Source organism: Staurois parvus, unplaced genomic scaffold (genome assembly GCF_062004578.1).
Source record: "Staurois parvus isolate SC_StPar_1 unplaced genomic scaffold, SC_StPar_1.0 ptg000648l, whole genome shotgun sequence".
Classification (NCBI taxonomy): Eukaryota; Metazoa; Chordata; class Amphibia; order Anura; family Ranidae; genus Staurois; species Staurois parvus.
The window spans coordinates 1,873,709-1,888,845 of NW_028318444.1; the positions used below are offsets into that span (position 1 = coordinate 1,873,709).

The following is a 15,137-nucleotide window of genomic DNA, read 5'->3' on the forward strand; positions in this document are numbered from 1 at the left end:
GTCTTTTTTTATTACCTGGCTGTTTACCAGTATAATGCGTCTGATCCACTAATTTAGGCTGTTTTTCCTGCAAAGTAATTGCTAGTGCATAAAGTAAATTGTGGTCATGTGCAAGAAAAATAAAAAAACTTTTTACTAGCACATGATGGAATTTTTACCCTCCGTTCCTACCAACATTCATGTTTGTTGATGAACCACATCTACTACATTAGTAAATCAATCCCATACGAAGTAGCTTTACCCAAACGCGATTCCTCCATGCACTATCTGAGCCTGGTTGATATGCCATTTTCTACCAGCCTCAGTTATCTCCATAAATTTCTATGAGTCTAGCATATGCTCCATGTGAATATATGAATAACGTTGAGGCTGATAAAAGCAAGTAGCCCAACTTTTCAAATTGTACTTTTTATTCATGAAAAATAAGTTCATTTATAAAGTGTAATTATTAGGATTTTAGCCGGTACACTGATATACTGTATGTGTTCTTTCTGCACACATAATGCAATCACAGGGTAGAAAGCAATCATGGAGTTAATTAGAGTCCCATTGACATCTATATGGAAAGGAGTTTCCTGTTCTCACAAAGAAATTAAAAAGGAAATTGTAGCTACTTTGCCCCATACATGTCAGAACAGATTCCGTGAATGCTTCTATGTATTCTTAGAGGCAATTTCCTTTGAATATTCAGCTGTATTTTTCTGTACTCAACAGTTCTATTCAGTTCATTGGGATTCTGTTGGTACCTATGCTAAGGGCCTCATATATAGAGTAGGATTGCTGGTGAATTATTTTTATAGGAATATACTGTATTACTCCCTGGGAATTTCCTCTTTAACTTCTAAGAGCCTTAAAGCATAATTCCTGCCTAAAACTATGGTTACAAATATCCCCTCTCCGTTACCTATGCTGACAAACCTGTGTAAAAAAAAAAAGCATACTTACCTATTTTCAGCTTGCTCCAGTCCAGTCACATGATCCATCTCCCATATGTCAATCAGCGGTCACTGTAGGAGAGGGCAACAACAAGGGCTGGGCCATGGGAGCCTATGGGTGATGTTACTGCTCCCGGAATTCCCAGCCATTGTTAGATGTTCTCTCCTCTCTCTTGCAGCCACTGCTGAGTGACACAGGGGATCATGTGACCAGACTGGAGTGACCTGAAAATAGGTAAGTATAGAACTTTTTTTTACACAAGTTAGTCAGCATAGGTAACAGGGAGGTGGGACATTTTTTAAACATAGTCATTTTTAGGCAGGAACTCCAATTTAAATCACTGAAGAACGTACTGTATATTTTAAAAATGGACTTCTGCGCTTTTATAGATAGATAGATAAATGCACAGTATCTTCTGCTTACAGGAAGTGGCAGCTTTAAAGTGGTCATAAAGGCTGAAGGCTTTTTACCTTTATGTATTCTATGCATGAAGGTAAAAAACCTTCTGTATGCAAATGGTACAAATTGGATTGTGCTTTGCTGTTTTTTTTGCCTTCCTCTGGGTCAACTGTGGGTATAGGATTATAACTTTTTTTTTTCCATGGTTGAACTGGATGGACTTTTGTCTTTTTTCAGCCAGACTAACTATGTAACTATGCAGCAGCCCCCTCAGCCTCCCTAATACCTACCTGAGCCCCATTGCGGTCCAGCAATATGCACTTCAGCCTCATCTCTCTGGGGACTCTCTCCTCATTGCTTAAGACAGCAGCAGGAGCCATTAGTTCCCTCTGCTGTCAATCACATCCAGTGAGCCAATGAGGAGAGAGGAGGGGCGAGGCTGAACTGCATGTGTGAATGGACACATGGAGCCTCGGTTCGGAAGTGAACCTGCGTGGGTGCACGCAAAGCAGGCTGCTTGCTATGGGGGAATTCAGCAGGGGGAAGGTGCCAGAAGCGCCAGCAAAGGGACCCGAGAAGGATCAGGGCTGCTCTGTGCAAAACGACTGCACAGCGCAGGAAAGTATAACATGTTTGTTATTTTAAAAAACATATATAACATTAAGCTGGTTAAACACTAACTGTCACTCAGCCCGCGAGACTGAACGAGAAAAATTTAAATGTGTATTGCTGGTCTTAGTTAGAGAATGCAAATGGGATATTTAACAAATGAATACACATATTAACAACTGAGAGTTGATGCTGCAAAAGTATATATGCCCAAAATTTGGAATAACTTTGTCTTATTTCCAATTAACATTTCTTGTAATTGTTTTCTGTGGAAATCAAACCTTTTTTTTTTATATGTATTTTTACGCTGTGGCTGCATGTAGCGATGTGGAACTTCCTGTGTATATTTTTATACATGAAACTATATCAGGCTTTATTAAATCCAGAAAATGTATGCAGCATACCTGTGATCTGAAATCCCATAGCGTCGATGTGTGGAGTAAAATTTCACTTATGCTTCTTTGTTGAAAAGCTTTTATTTGTTCCCTAAGCACTATTTATTTGAGGATAGCTTAGGTTTTCTTTGTTTTTTGTTTTTTTTAAATAAGAAGGTTATTAGAATGTGTAAACTGTTGCTAGGAGTTGCAGAAGATGCATGCAGATAGGAGGAGGCTTGATTTTCAAAATTATGTCTTTTGATTGGAAAGTAATTTGTAGGTCTTAGGCAGAAAAATGACTAGTTCATTACAGTGTACAAGTACCCCTTATATCTGTAGAAAATGGACATAAGATGGAATAAGATATAGTTGTTTGTGATTGATACTTCTATTAGTGCACTCAGGAGTTTTGAGAGAGTATTAGATGCTCCTCTGTAGATAAATCACCCATGTACAATGACAAATACATGCCATAAAATTCTCACTGAAGTCTTGGAGAAGCTCCATTTGAGCTTTGTTCACTCTAAAGCAATTGAAGCTGAGATAATAGATAACTCTAAGGTCTCATGCACACAGGGCATTTTCCTGCTGCTTTTAGGAGCATCAGGAGTTTTTTTATACTGCCTCCAAACACCTCTCCATGTTATTTTTTGTGTTTATGCACACTGTGGCATTTAGAAGCTTTTAGCTGCATGGGGAAATTAGAGGCAGCAAAAAAAAACCCAGAGCTGGTGCATTCTGGATCAGTGGTGTTTTGGCAGACAAAAACGCTTGACACACTTAAAAACATGTAAAGTGTCTAAAAGTTAGGCGTTAATTTGTTTAAATGGCCAGAATAAATTATTGAAATTTATTAATGAAATTAATTAACGCCCAAACGCTTGACATGGGTAAACGTGGTACACACTTTTACAACTGTCAGGTATTTTTGGCCAGAACATTGCTGCCAGAAGGAGGCTTCTTAGGAGAGTTAAATAAAATATCCAGTGTCCAGGGTCGGAATTAATATTGACTGTCTCAATAATGAAAAAGCTTCATAGCTCCATAAGCAGTATGCACAGAACATTAGGTGGTAAAATCTGGGGTATGCTTTTGGGACTGTGCTTGTAACGTAAAGAAGAGCTCCAGTCTCCCCACAAAAATACATACTGTAGCTCTTGACTTTTAATATAAGGACTCTTACCTTTTCAGGGATCCAGAGCTGTCCTCAACTTTAGATTCTTTAATCGGTTTCAGATCCAGGAGCCAGAATCTTAACTTAGGGAAAGTGGCAGTGAAGCCTTGCTGCTTCACAGCCAGTTTTCCACTGCTCATGCGCGAGCCGCGGTGCACTTTGTGAATGGTCCTGCAGTCTTTTGAGACCTATGGTGTGTACCAGAAGGCTGTGGGGGAAGTGGGGGGTGAACTTCTGTTCAGATTGCCGAGATGATCTGAACAGAAGTGTGAACGGGCACTTGTCAAAACCAGTTTCCTGCTGCCCCCCCAAAAAAGAGAAATGAAAGGGGGATGCAAATAAGCCGAATTTCCCTTTTTGGGTGAAGTTCCAGTTTAACAGAATTATGCAAACCTAGTGAGTATTATGCATTTTGTTTCATTGTTTCACCTATTAAGGTTTCATGTACACGAGCAGCTCCTAAACTCGAGTTTAGGAGCTTTTGGTATTTTTTTGCCAAAGCTCCTAAACTCAACTCCATAAAAGCCTATGTGTCCATGTACACATAGGCTTTTAGCAGAGTTTAGGAGCTGCCGCATTTAGGTGAGGTTAAACCTCCCTCTCCTGAACACAGAAGAATCGCTTTCAGGATAGGAATGTTTTGACCGCCGACCTCGTGAAAAGGCAAAACACGGCAAAATTGTGGTACCGCGGTTTGTGTTTTCCCGTGGTCGGCGGTCTGGGTAGGTTCATGTACATGGAGCCTTAGAGAAAGAGAATGCCCCTTCCCAAAAACATATTTTGAGCAGTTATAGTTGTATCTGTCTACCTGCAAACTATTTTATTTAATAAAGTTAGTCTGTGGTTCTGTCAGCACCCCCATGAAATATGCCTGATACTACTTTTTCCTAAAGTTTACAATTACATCTATACTATATATAAATAAATTATTGGATTTAGGTGTTCCAATCACCTTCATGACAATGGTGTATAAAATCAAGCACCTAGGTATGCAGACTGCTTCTACAAACATTTGTGAAAGAGTGGGTCGATCTCAGAAGCTCAGTGAATTCAAGCGTGGTGTCGTGATAGGTTACCACCATTGCAATAAGTTCATCCATGAAATTTTCTTGCTACTAAATATTACAAGGTCAACAAAGTAGAAGCAACTGGGAACAACAGCAACTCAGCCACAAAGTGGTAGGCCACTTAAAATGACAGAGCGGGGTCAGTGCATGCTGAAGTGCACAGTGCTCAGAAGTCGCCAACTGTCTGCAGAGTCAATAGTGAAAGACCTCCAAACTTTGTGTTGCCTTCAGATTAGTACAGCGGTGTGTAGAGAGCTTTATGGAATGGATTTCCATGGCTGAGCAGCTGCAATCAAGCCTTACACCACCAAGTGCAATACAAAGTTTTGGATGCAATGGTGTAAAGCACTGAACTGTAGAGCAGTGGAGACATGATCTCTGGAGTGATGAATGATGCTTCACTATCTGGCAGTCTGATGGATGTGTCTTGGTTTGACAGTTGCCAGGAGAACGGTACTTGCCTGACTGTATTGTGCCAAGTGTAAAGTTTGGTGGAGTGGGGATTATACTGCGGGGTTGTTTTTCATGGGTTGGGCTTGGCCCCTTAGTTCCAGTGAAGGAAACTCTTAATGTGTCAGCATACCAAGACATTTTGGACAATTTCATGCTCCAAACTTTGTGGGAACAGTTTGGAGATGGCCCCTTCCTGTTCCAACATGACTTCCCACCATTGCACAAAGCAAGGTCCATAAAGGCATGGATGAGCGAGTTTTGGGTGGAGAAACTTGACTGGCCTGCACGTCAACCTCAATAGAACATCTTTGAGATGAATTAGAGCGGAGACAGGCCTTCTTGTCTGACATCAGTGCCTGACTTCACAAATGTGCTTCTGGAAGAATGGTCTAACATTCCCATAGACACACTCTTGAACCTTGTGGACAGCTTTCCCAGAAGAGTTGAAGCTGTTATGGCTCCAAAGGGTGGGCCAACCTAATATTGAACCCTATGGAGTAAGATTGGGATGCCATTAAAAGCAGGCGTCCCAATACTTTTGGCAATATAGTGTAAATGGGAGTCCCAGTTCTGTCTACTAACATATACTTGAACTGTGCATGCATGTACATAACAATATGCACTGTGATGGCAATAATCAACACTTTTTGCTTCTTTTGTTGTACAGCACTTACCACAGGCATTCACACTATCAGAGTGAAGAAGTAGTATGTAGAAGAGATTATAGCTAGACCTACGCTAGAACTGCCCTTTAAAAATAATCCCTTGCTTGGCCTGTTACATTTAGGTAAAGTACATGATATTATTGTTCATGCTCAAAATATGTTATTATTATCACTGAGAACTGTGTGCCTCGCTGTGCCAGCCTGCATGTCAGATAGAGAATATAGTTGGGTCGATAGAAAGACAGTATTTTTTTCATGCTGAGATCAATGCTTGTTTTTGAAACTTGCTTGTTCGAAGTATAAGGAGGGCTAAACTTTAAATTCCTAGCTTTCCCGTGGCAGTAGTTGTGGTGATGTCTTAATGATTCACATATTCTATGAGTCATTAGCATTCAGTGGAAGGGCTAGTACTGATAGAAATGAAGTTGAAGGGTGATTATCCCAAGTTCCTTTTACTACTTTCTCCTAGATTGTAAGCTCGAAAGAGCAGGTCCCTCGATCCCCTCATGTTTTGCATTGTATTGTATTGTTATTGTTCTGTCCTCCTTTGTAATGTACAGCGCTGAGCGAACTATTGGCGCTTTATAAATACCGTATAATAATAATAATAATAATAATACTACTTGAGGACGGTGATTCTGACAAGGCTCTTTTTCTTAGCCATCCTTGCTCTCCTTTGCATGATGTAGTGGGCTCCTACAAGTGGGATGAATAGAACACAGGCTGGAAGAACAACATTTAGGGTCATAGGCCTTATGCACACTGGACATTTTTGCATCTGCTGCTGGGCATAACCTTTTAGCAGTGTTCGCTTCTCGGCCTTTTGGCTAAGATCAAGTGTAGTATCTGTTCTTATCAGTGTCCAGTGGGGGTGCTCCTGGCCATTCTAGCTTTGCGGGGATGGCTGTTGTATAGTACCCTCACTGGTATGATGGGGGTCTGGATGGCTATTACGGGGGGAACAGAAACCGGGGAGCGCCACGAGTTAAGCTGGGGCCCTGGGAGTAATTCCCCTTTGGAACGTCTGAAGGACCCAGTACCTCCTGATTTGGACGGGTCTACCTTGTCTGGCCAGGGGCTGGGAAGGCAGAGAGTCCGCAAACACGGTGCCCCCTGAGTAGTCGCCTCAGGAGTGCTCTGAGTAGCACTTGGGTGTGGGACCCCACGTTGTGAAAGAGCACATGGTCACCGCGTTTAAACACTTTTTGCACTGCGCCTCTAGGACCGGGCCTTTTGGCCAAGTCCTGGGCAATTTTTTTGCTACAGGCCTCAGGGCCTGGTCAGTGCACGATTTGGCACGACCACTTTATTATTTTTATAGATTTATTTAATTATTTATTTATTTCACTCCCACGTTTGTCACCTTTTACTTATGTGTGTGTTTTCTTCACAGGATGGAGGGTGTGGGTCCTCGGGCCTGCCCTGAAGTCTAGGGGGAGGATGTGTGGCCTTTTGGTTCCTTCCTCCCCTGATCCCTAGGGGGTTTTCTCTTCGGGAGAGACCCCTGACCAAGTACTGGATGTCCGGCTTCGGCTGGACATAAGGAACGGTGGTCCACCAGGCCTTTTGGCCAGGAGGACCAAATAGGAACCTTGTCCCCGTCAGGAGCTTCATGCCCCGGGGGATCAGGGTAGTGGTCCAACCCCTTCCGGGTTAGGACAAAGCACACCCCTAAGTGCACTTTTTGTGTGGTGTTTTTGCACTTGCACTTTTTTGTGAAACACTTACGGGTTTTTCGTTGTAGTTTGCACGTTTGCGGACTTAAAAAAAATAAATAAAAAATAACCTTTTAGCAGTGTTTAGTAGCAGAGGCTTTTAGAGGCAGAAAAGAAACCCACTGCCACTGCATCCAGGAGCAGCAGAGTTTTGGCAGAAAAAACACTTGGCTCTTTTAAACGCATGTAAACATGCACGAACACGTGTTAGCGAGTTTAATTCATTTCAAGTCTGCAAGCTTGTCTAAATGCATCTAACGCGTCTAAAACGTTACACACTTTTACAAGCATTAGCCGTTTTTTCTGCCAAAACACTGCTGCCAGGAGGAAAGGCTTCTAAGAGAATTTGCAAAACATCCTGTGTGCATGAGGCCTTAAGGCTGGTACACAAGAGACAAATGTTGGGCAGCACCAGTCAGTTCAATAGAAACTGGCTGATATTCAGCCTGTGTGTACAGTAGTTGGTCTGACAGAAGAAAAGGTCTGCTGATTAGCTCCCGATCAGCATTCTCAGCCAATGGCTGAGAGCACTGACTGGAGTGTTCTGGCGGGATGGGGGGGTATCCTCCCTGTCAGAACACAACAGCACAGCAGGGGAGATCGCTGTATTAACATCGGATAGTTAGTACAGCAGCTCCTCCTGAGCTGTCAGTTTTTTTTCATTCAGCTCGCTTAGTTGATCGGGAAAAAAAAAAAAACCTAGTAGTTCTTTTCATGAATATTGATATTGTTTTTGTTCATAATGTTAGGGGTTGCGTCCCCAACATATACAAACGGATATCTTGTTCATTTACAGGATTTCTGATAAAAACCTGCCATTGGTGATCATGCAACTGTCATCTGACTGTACTGTAATTGCGGTGGATAAGAGGATTGTGGGGGAGAGTTTTCGGGGTGGGGTGGGGGGAATATAAGTATAAGTTAAAGTGAAATGATAATTGTATTATAAGTGTGTCAATGATTTTTAAAAAGTATGAGTACTGTATAATTTACTTGAAAATTAATAAATATTTAAATAAATAAAAAAAAGATTACCTAAGAAGGTTTTACAATGAATAGAAGATAGGTCTAGTTATATAAATACTAGATAATATTATAGATTGTAGATATTATTATAGATTTAAGAAAGAACTGTTTTAAAATATTCCATCATCATTGAATGATACTAAAATGAAGGGTAACTCAAAAGCCCTCAAATCAATTTTTAGCAGGTTTGTAATGTAGTTTGAGGTGGTAAATCTTATTCCCAATATCTTGGTTTTCGTGAGACTCACATTCTTCCATAATACAGTTTAATATTTCTTCTAGTGTGCAGGGGATGAGGAGAATCAAATGCAAAGAAGAACTTTTTGGGTGTAATTACATTAAAACGTTAGCACTCATTTATTAATATATATTCACATTAAATTCATAAAACAGTCAAAAGTGGCCTAAATAATATAGCAAATACAACTCCAAAACAAATGTATGACCAGTTGATTTTCTAGTTTTTGCATAATTTAATGGAGACCACTTTAGTATGTACTCTGATAATTGGCTTTTCTTCACCCCTGACCATGCCTTTCATGCTATTAGGCAGCTCTGTAATGTTCCAGTGAGTTTGTAGACATTATGGAAAGATGGAAAAAGGCAAGCTATTCAGGAAAGGAAAGAAGGAAGATGTCAGCTCCTGGAAAATATTATTCAGTGAGTGAATAGAAGCATTTCTACAGGGGAGTGAATGGAAAGACTGCTTCAAGGGCTATGAAAAGAGAACCCGTGTTTGCATGCTTCCCACTCCCTGTTTAGTCTGAACAAGACCCAGGGGAATAAGGGGAATTCTTTGGGCAACAAAGCCATGTTCCCCTACATGGTGTTGCATGCAGCATATGTGCACATTGGAACATCTGTATCCTGCATCAAGTGACACATTGACAGTGATACAGCCACTTCCCTTTATGCTGTTATCATAAAGGTGACAGCAAACTAATGGAAGGTTCATTTGTACAAACAGGAAAAATAAATGAAACTACTGGAAATCAGGTGGGTATAGACAGATAGTAATAGACGGGTACATACATCATGAAAATGTTTTACCTTATTTATCAGTTACATCGTGGGATCAGAAATGCTGTGATCTTAACTTTAATTTAAATAAATAATTGGGGGAAAAAACAAAAAACAGAAACGTACATATGTATTAATACTGTTAGTCAGTTATAACAGAACTTCAGTAGAACTCACCATATACCTGCTTATACCTTCTCTATATTTCCTTCTCTTTACTAGAGATGAGCAAAGTGATTTTAGTGAATTGGTTCCATTTAGATGGGCTCCTTAGTTCATTGCTATCTCCCAGCTGTGCAGCACTTCAGGTCCTGTACTGTTTTTTTCTGTGTTTATTCATACCTATTATTAGCAAATGCAATATCATATGAATGAATGGTAGTACATGTAAAATGCCTACATAATGTGCTATACATGCATTTTAATGTATGTAGCTGCACACAAAGTAATTTCCCCTCAGAAAACAAATGTAATAAGCATAAGGAATACATTGCAAAACATGATAAGCAATCTTGAATTCCTCAAAGTGCATGATGAGTGAGTAGATGGCTTCACGCTGATACAAATATCTGAGGTAGAGATTTCCTGGGCACCAAATCTTTCCCAGGACCAAGTATAGGGCCCCAATGGAAGGAAGGAAGTGTTCACTAATAATGCTTTTGTTAACATTACACTTAGTTATTCTTAGCCAAGCTTTGAGGTGAACATAACTGATCTCTATGCTGTATGGTACTATACATTTTACACACTACTCTTACTAGAACGCTCCAATTCATAAAGATGATCTTCACTGAAACATGGAAGCTCCACTCTTCCTCCTCTGCATCTTTAAGTATGTGCTCCATATAAGCCTCTTTAAATATGAAAGTAATATACAGAAGCCACTAGCATAAGTACAGTTGTACAGAGTCGGTTGCTCTGGGAAAAGAGGGTTGTACTGCATTTACCTGGGGCAGTTAGCCTCTTTAATGCTTAGGCTGCATTTGGGACAAATTGGACTTTCTCTTTTTGACCCATGCTAAAGTGGGGGTAAATATTAGAGAAGAGTGAATGTAGTTTGGAAAGGATAGTGTTCAGTTTGAAGCTCCAGCAAACATTTTTTCAAAAAGGAACAACACATCAACACTAAGTTGTTGTGAAAAGTAAAGGGGTTCATAGATCAGTCATGGAACCGAACGACTTACTGGCTTCGTACTTCTAAACAGTGCTTGAGTAGGCTTCAAGCTTTACTGCGCTCTTCAGAAATTCTTGATACTACACAAAAACAAAAATGCACCAGCCTTTTGCATTACCTTAACACACCATTTATTAATAAAGAAGTGGATAAAATACACTAAAAACCAATCTCTTCGAGAATCAAGGGGGGTCCCGCCACGGGAATATTATCGGTATTTGCAGTTGCGTCACTGGGTCTTATCCCTCCGTCGTGCCTCTACATATCCTTACCGCAAAACGCCCTTTGAACACGTCTGTCAGCATTCCCCAGGGTCCCCTGGTCTCATTTCTGTAATTTATGCCTTCCTTAACAGTAGGTCCTCTTTCCCACCCCTGTCTTATGTCTCTCAATGGGAGCGAGATCTGGGTGATTGCGGCGGAGGATTGCCATAGGGCCTGGGGGGTGGTGAAATGTTCATTCATTACAATCACTCTTGAGGCAGCCTACAGAGTTCTCCTGCGGTGGTACTGGATCCCAGCTCGGACTACTCACTTTAATCCGACTGGCGGATATAGGTGTTTCCGGAAATGTGGTCTACGTGGGGACGTATTGCACATCTGGTGGTTGTGCCCCCGATTGATAGGCTTCTGGTCTAGGGTTTTTGGTTTGCTACAAACGCTATTTCATATTATGGTCCGTAGAGATGCAAGGGTGGCCCTCTTGCACTGCCCAATTTTGGGTCTGTCTAGGTCTCAGCAGAAATTGGCATCCTACCTATTTATTTCGGCCAAACATGCTATAGCTCAAGCTTGGAGAACCCCTTTGGTTGTCTTCCAGGGGGTAAAGACCCGGATGAATGCTATGTTGATCAATGAACAGATGTCTAGAGTTCTTCATGATTCTCATCTGAGATTCCTTAAAGTTTGGGAACCTTGGATACGTTATTCCTTGCCATCCCTGCCTCCTACCAGTTATGGCCTTGTATAGTCGCTGCCTGTGCTAGCCCTGGATCCGTGATTCTTTTTGTTTTTCTTTCCTCCATGTTTTCTTTCCGATTCTTTTTTTTCTCCTCTTCTTTCTTCTTTCCTTTTCTTTTTCTGGTAATATGATGGATTGCTGCTGCTATTATTTGGCTCGGGTTTTTGCCGTCCCTCCTTGATGTCATTGAACATTCCGTTATTTGACTAATACAAGTCAGCAGGATGTATCTAATTATGTGTTATTGTTCTGCTCTGCCCCTGCGTGGGTGTATCTTGAACTTGTTGTATTCTTAAAACAAAACTTTCTTAATAAAAATATTGAAACAGAAAATACACTGAAAACCAACATATGGTTGCAAATCAATATAAATCATTGAAATATAAACTTTTTGGATGAAACTTGAACCTGGAGGTCTAATGAATGGATCTGGATAGCACTTCAATGCAGATACAGGAGTTGACTTGTTTCAAGGGATATACCCTCTTCTTTAGAATTCTGAACAAGAGTTTGTATTCCTCGAAATGTGTCAGCTCTTGATTCTGCATTGGAGTGCTGAGCTGTATTGTTTCAGAAAAAGAGAGAAGAGGAGAGAAAAAATATAGCAATAATTATAAAAATTATACATTCTGGGTGATATGTTAACCTAATAAAAATAAATACAAAATTGGGTAAAATATATTTCAAAACAGGTATGTGTGTAACTTGATCCATACATTATACATCTGATTGTACAATTGTAAAATGATTAAGATAATAATAATAATGGCATAATGTTAATAACAATAATAATTATTAGTATTACTACTATTATTAAACTGATACATTCTCAATAAACTGACTTAATATTAACAAATGTATAAAAAGTGTGTAAAATGATATGTGAATAACCTGAACCATACATTATAGAATCTGATTGTACAATCGTAAAATGATGCAAAAAAAAAAAATAGCAATAATATGGACTATTATTAAATTGATACATTCTCAATAATAAATGGACCTAGAAGGAATAAACGTATGAAAACATAAAAAAGTAAAATGATGGTACTGGTCCTTGACATCTGGCTGCTTTACATTTTCACCTATTCATGGTTAACTGTGGCAGCTACTCTCTTCCTGTAACTCCCCTGCCAAATTAACCCTTGGCAACAGTCTTCGTCTTCTACCCCGGGTGTGCTTAAAGTGTTACTAAACCCACAACAGTAAAATCAGTCTGTAAATGTAGTAAAGCATGCTTGTTATACTCACTGTGGAACATAAAGGGTTAATTGTCTGCATTGTGTAAAAAAGCTGTTTGATCCTGACTTCTCTAATCTCCCCTTCTTCCTTTGCCTCCCTCTTATCTCCTGATAAGACATATGTGTGGTGTCATTCTGTACATGCTTAGTTTGGTGTGAATTGCTAGAGAGTTTTTTTTTTCTTGGGAGAGTGCATGTGACCAGAACAGGGCCGATCAGCACTGTCCAGACAGAGGTCAGGGGTCCTGCATTCTTCTAGAGCAGAATGAAAAGTTCTCCTACAAGCTTTAACATGTGCTCTGCTGGACACTGATAGAAGTCACAAGACTGCTCTAACTGCTGATAAGAAAAGGTATTTAGCAGTTTATATTTACTAAAATACATGCATTTCCATGTTCTGTGTACTGTGGGAGACCAGATAAAGTGCAGGGTACTGGGTTTGGTAACACTTTAACAGGCCCTGTTCTTCTGATACACCATCCATGTTCTGTGTACCGTGGGAGACCAGATATAGTGCAGGGTACTGGGTTTGGTAACACTTTACCAGGCCCTGTTCTTCTGATACGCCATCTACCAACATGCACCCCTTTTTAATAACTTCAGATCAGGTTAAAGAAACCTTATTTGAATATTGCAACACTACAATCCTAACAGTTACAGGGCCATAACTAACGTCCCTAGCCTGCCCAGGCATACCTCATCAAGTCAGTTAATGGCAGAATCCATTATAGGTAGGTTTCTTTGAGGAAGTGCTTTACTGGTTGCCGCTGGTTACATCTTCCTGGATGGACCCTTTAGTGTGCTCCCATGTGTTCCGCCCAGCCTCGGCTGACCCCGGACCCAGCCTTCCTCCCTATTTATATGTAGCACAGGGCAGAGGGCAGGCCCAGAAACCTGGAAACCCGCCAGACCCAGCATTAACCCTTCCTTACCTGGGCAGCCCAAAATCTCTCTCTAATAACAGCCCAACTTGTAGGCATCTGCCTACACACACCTTTCAAAGCCTCAGGGCTTTAGAGGATAGCTTTAACCCCTGAAGCATGTTGGATGATTTATTATGTACCAAATTATGTTTATGAATTAGTAGAATATAATTAATGGACTCTAAAACAAGTGGTGTGGTGCTATTGTTACTTACTTCACTATAAGATACCATCCAGGGCAACTTTTGCAGCTCCTGGTATATGGAGCTGCCTAATCATAGCCAATAAGCTGTACTAACTAAATGCAGCTGATGGATATCACACTGTAATACCTCAATATCAAGCACTTTGCATCCAATTCTCTTTTTTTTAAAAAAACATCACCACTATTCAAAGCAAAAAAAAAAAACTTTGGGCTTTAGATAAAATGTTAGATTCCATGTTGTCCTTAGTGATAGCTAGTTGATTGAGCTAAGTCACGGAATGTACAATGATTTTCTGTGTCTGCCCACACTCAGTTTTACATAGTTGAGGACAGGCATTCAAATGCCAGCTGTGTCTAATCCTTCCAGTAAACACATAGGAGAAAGCTGTTGAAACACTGTGGACTTTAAATATTAGTCTGAACCTGGCACATGTATTCCTTCACAGTGGTTTCTGTTCTCTGTACATTTGCTGCCAATGTTAGTATGTCTGTTAGCTAAAGCCATTTATCATTTTGAAACCTTACATCTTGAAAATAAGCTTTTGATGGACTGTTAAAAAGACTTTGTTTCCTTACTGATGTGTAAAGTAGTTGTATTTCAGTTTAGAAATTTGCTTTGCTTTGTTATCTGACAAGTGCTGATATACTGTAGACCACTGATGGCAGGGCAGTACGAGCAAATATTAGCACCACCTGTATGATCAGAAAAGTAATATTTAAAGAACTCTTGTGCAGAGATAATGTAGAGTTGATTTGTTTAATGTATTTAGTACACAGTCTCAACAAAGAAATCACTTTTATACAGTATATTTAACATAGGAACATTCCTTAGAAAAAAAATGCTTTTTAGAGCACTTAATTCCTACCCAGATACTATTCATTTTATACATAGGCACGTCCACATGACAGTGATTTCACAAAAGTAAGTCATCTGTTGTAAAGAGATAAGTGCTGCTTTGTTTTACATTATTGCTTGAAAACTTTACAGTATGTGTTGCATGAAGGAAAGTCTGCTCCCCTTTATAGCTGGAATATATGCAACCATCTTGGTGGCCATCAGGGTCAGCCTGGTTTTGGGTGGTCCAAGGCCTACTAGCACAACTGCTTTTTTCACGTAACTCTCTACTTCACTTGTAGTAATAATAGCTATATACTAAGGTACTTGATACCTTCCCTTAGAAATCCTGCACAGT

General features: G+C 40.2%; 1 protein-coding gene and 1 pseudogene across 1 annotated transcript in view; both read left to right on the plus strand.

The window, feature by feature from the left end:
- The window catches only part of PDLIM4 (PDZ and LIM domain 4), a 242,311-nt gene that overhangs the window by 150,214 nt on the left and 76,960 nt on the right, over positions 1 to 15,137 (plus strand). The gene's annotated exons all lie outside the window — the stretch shown is intronic.
- On the plus strand, positions 6,488 to 6,603 carry LOC149448911 (U2 spliceosomal RNA; annotated as a pseudogene).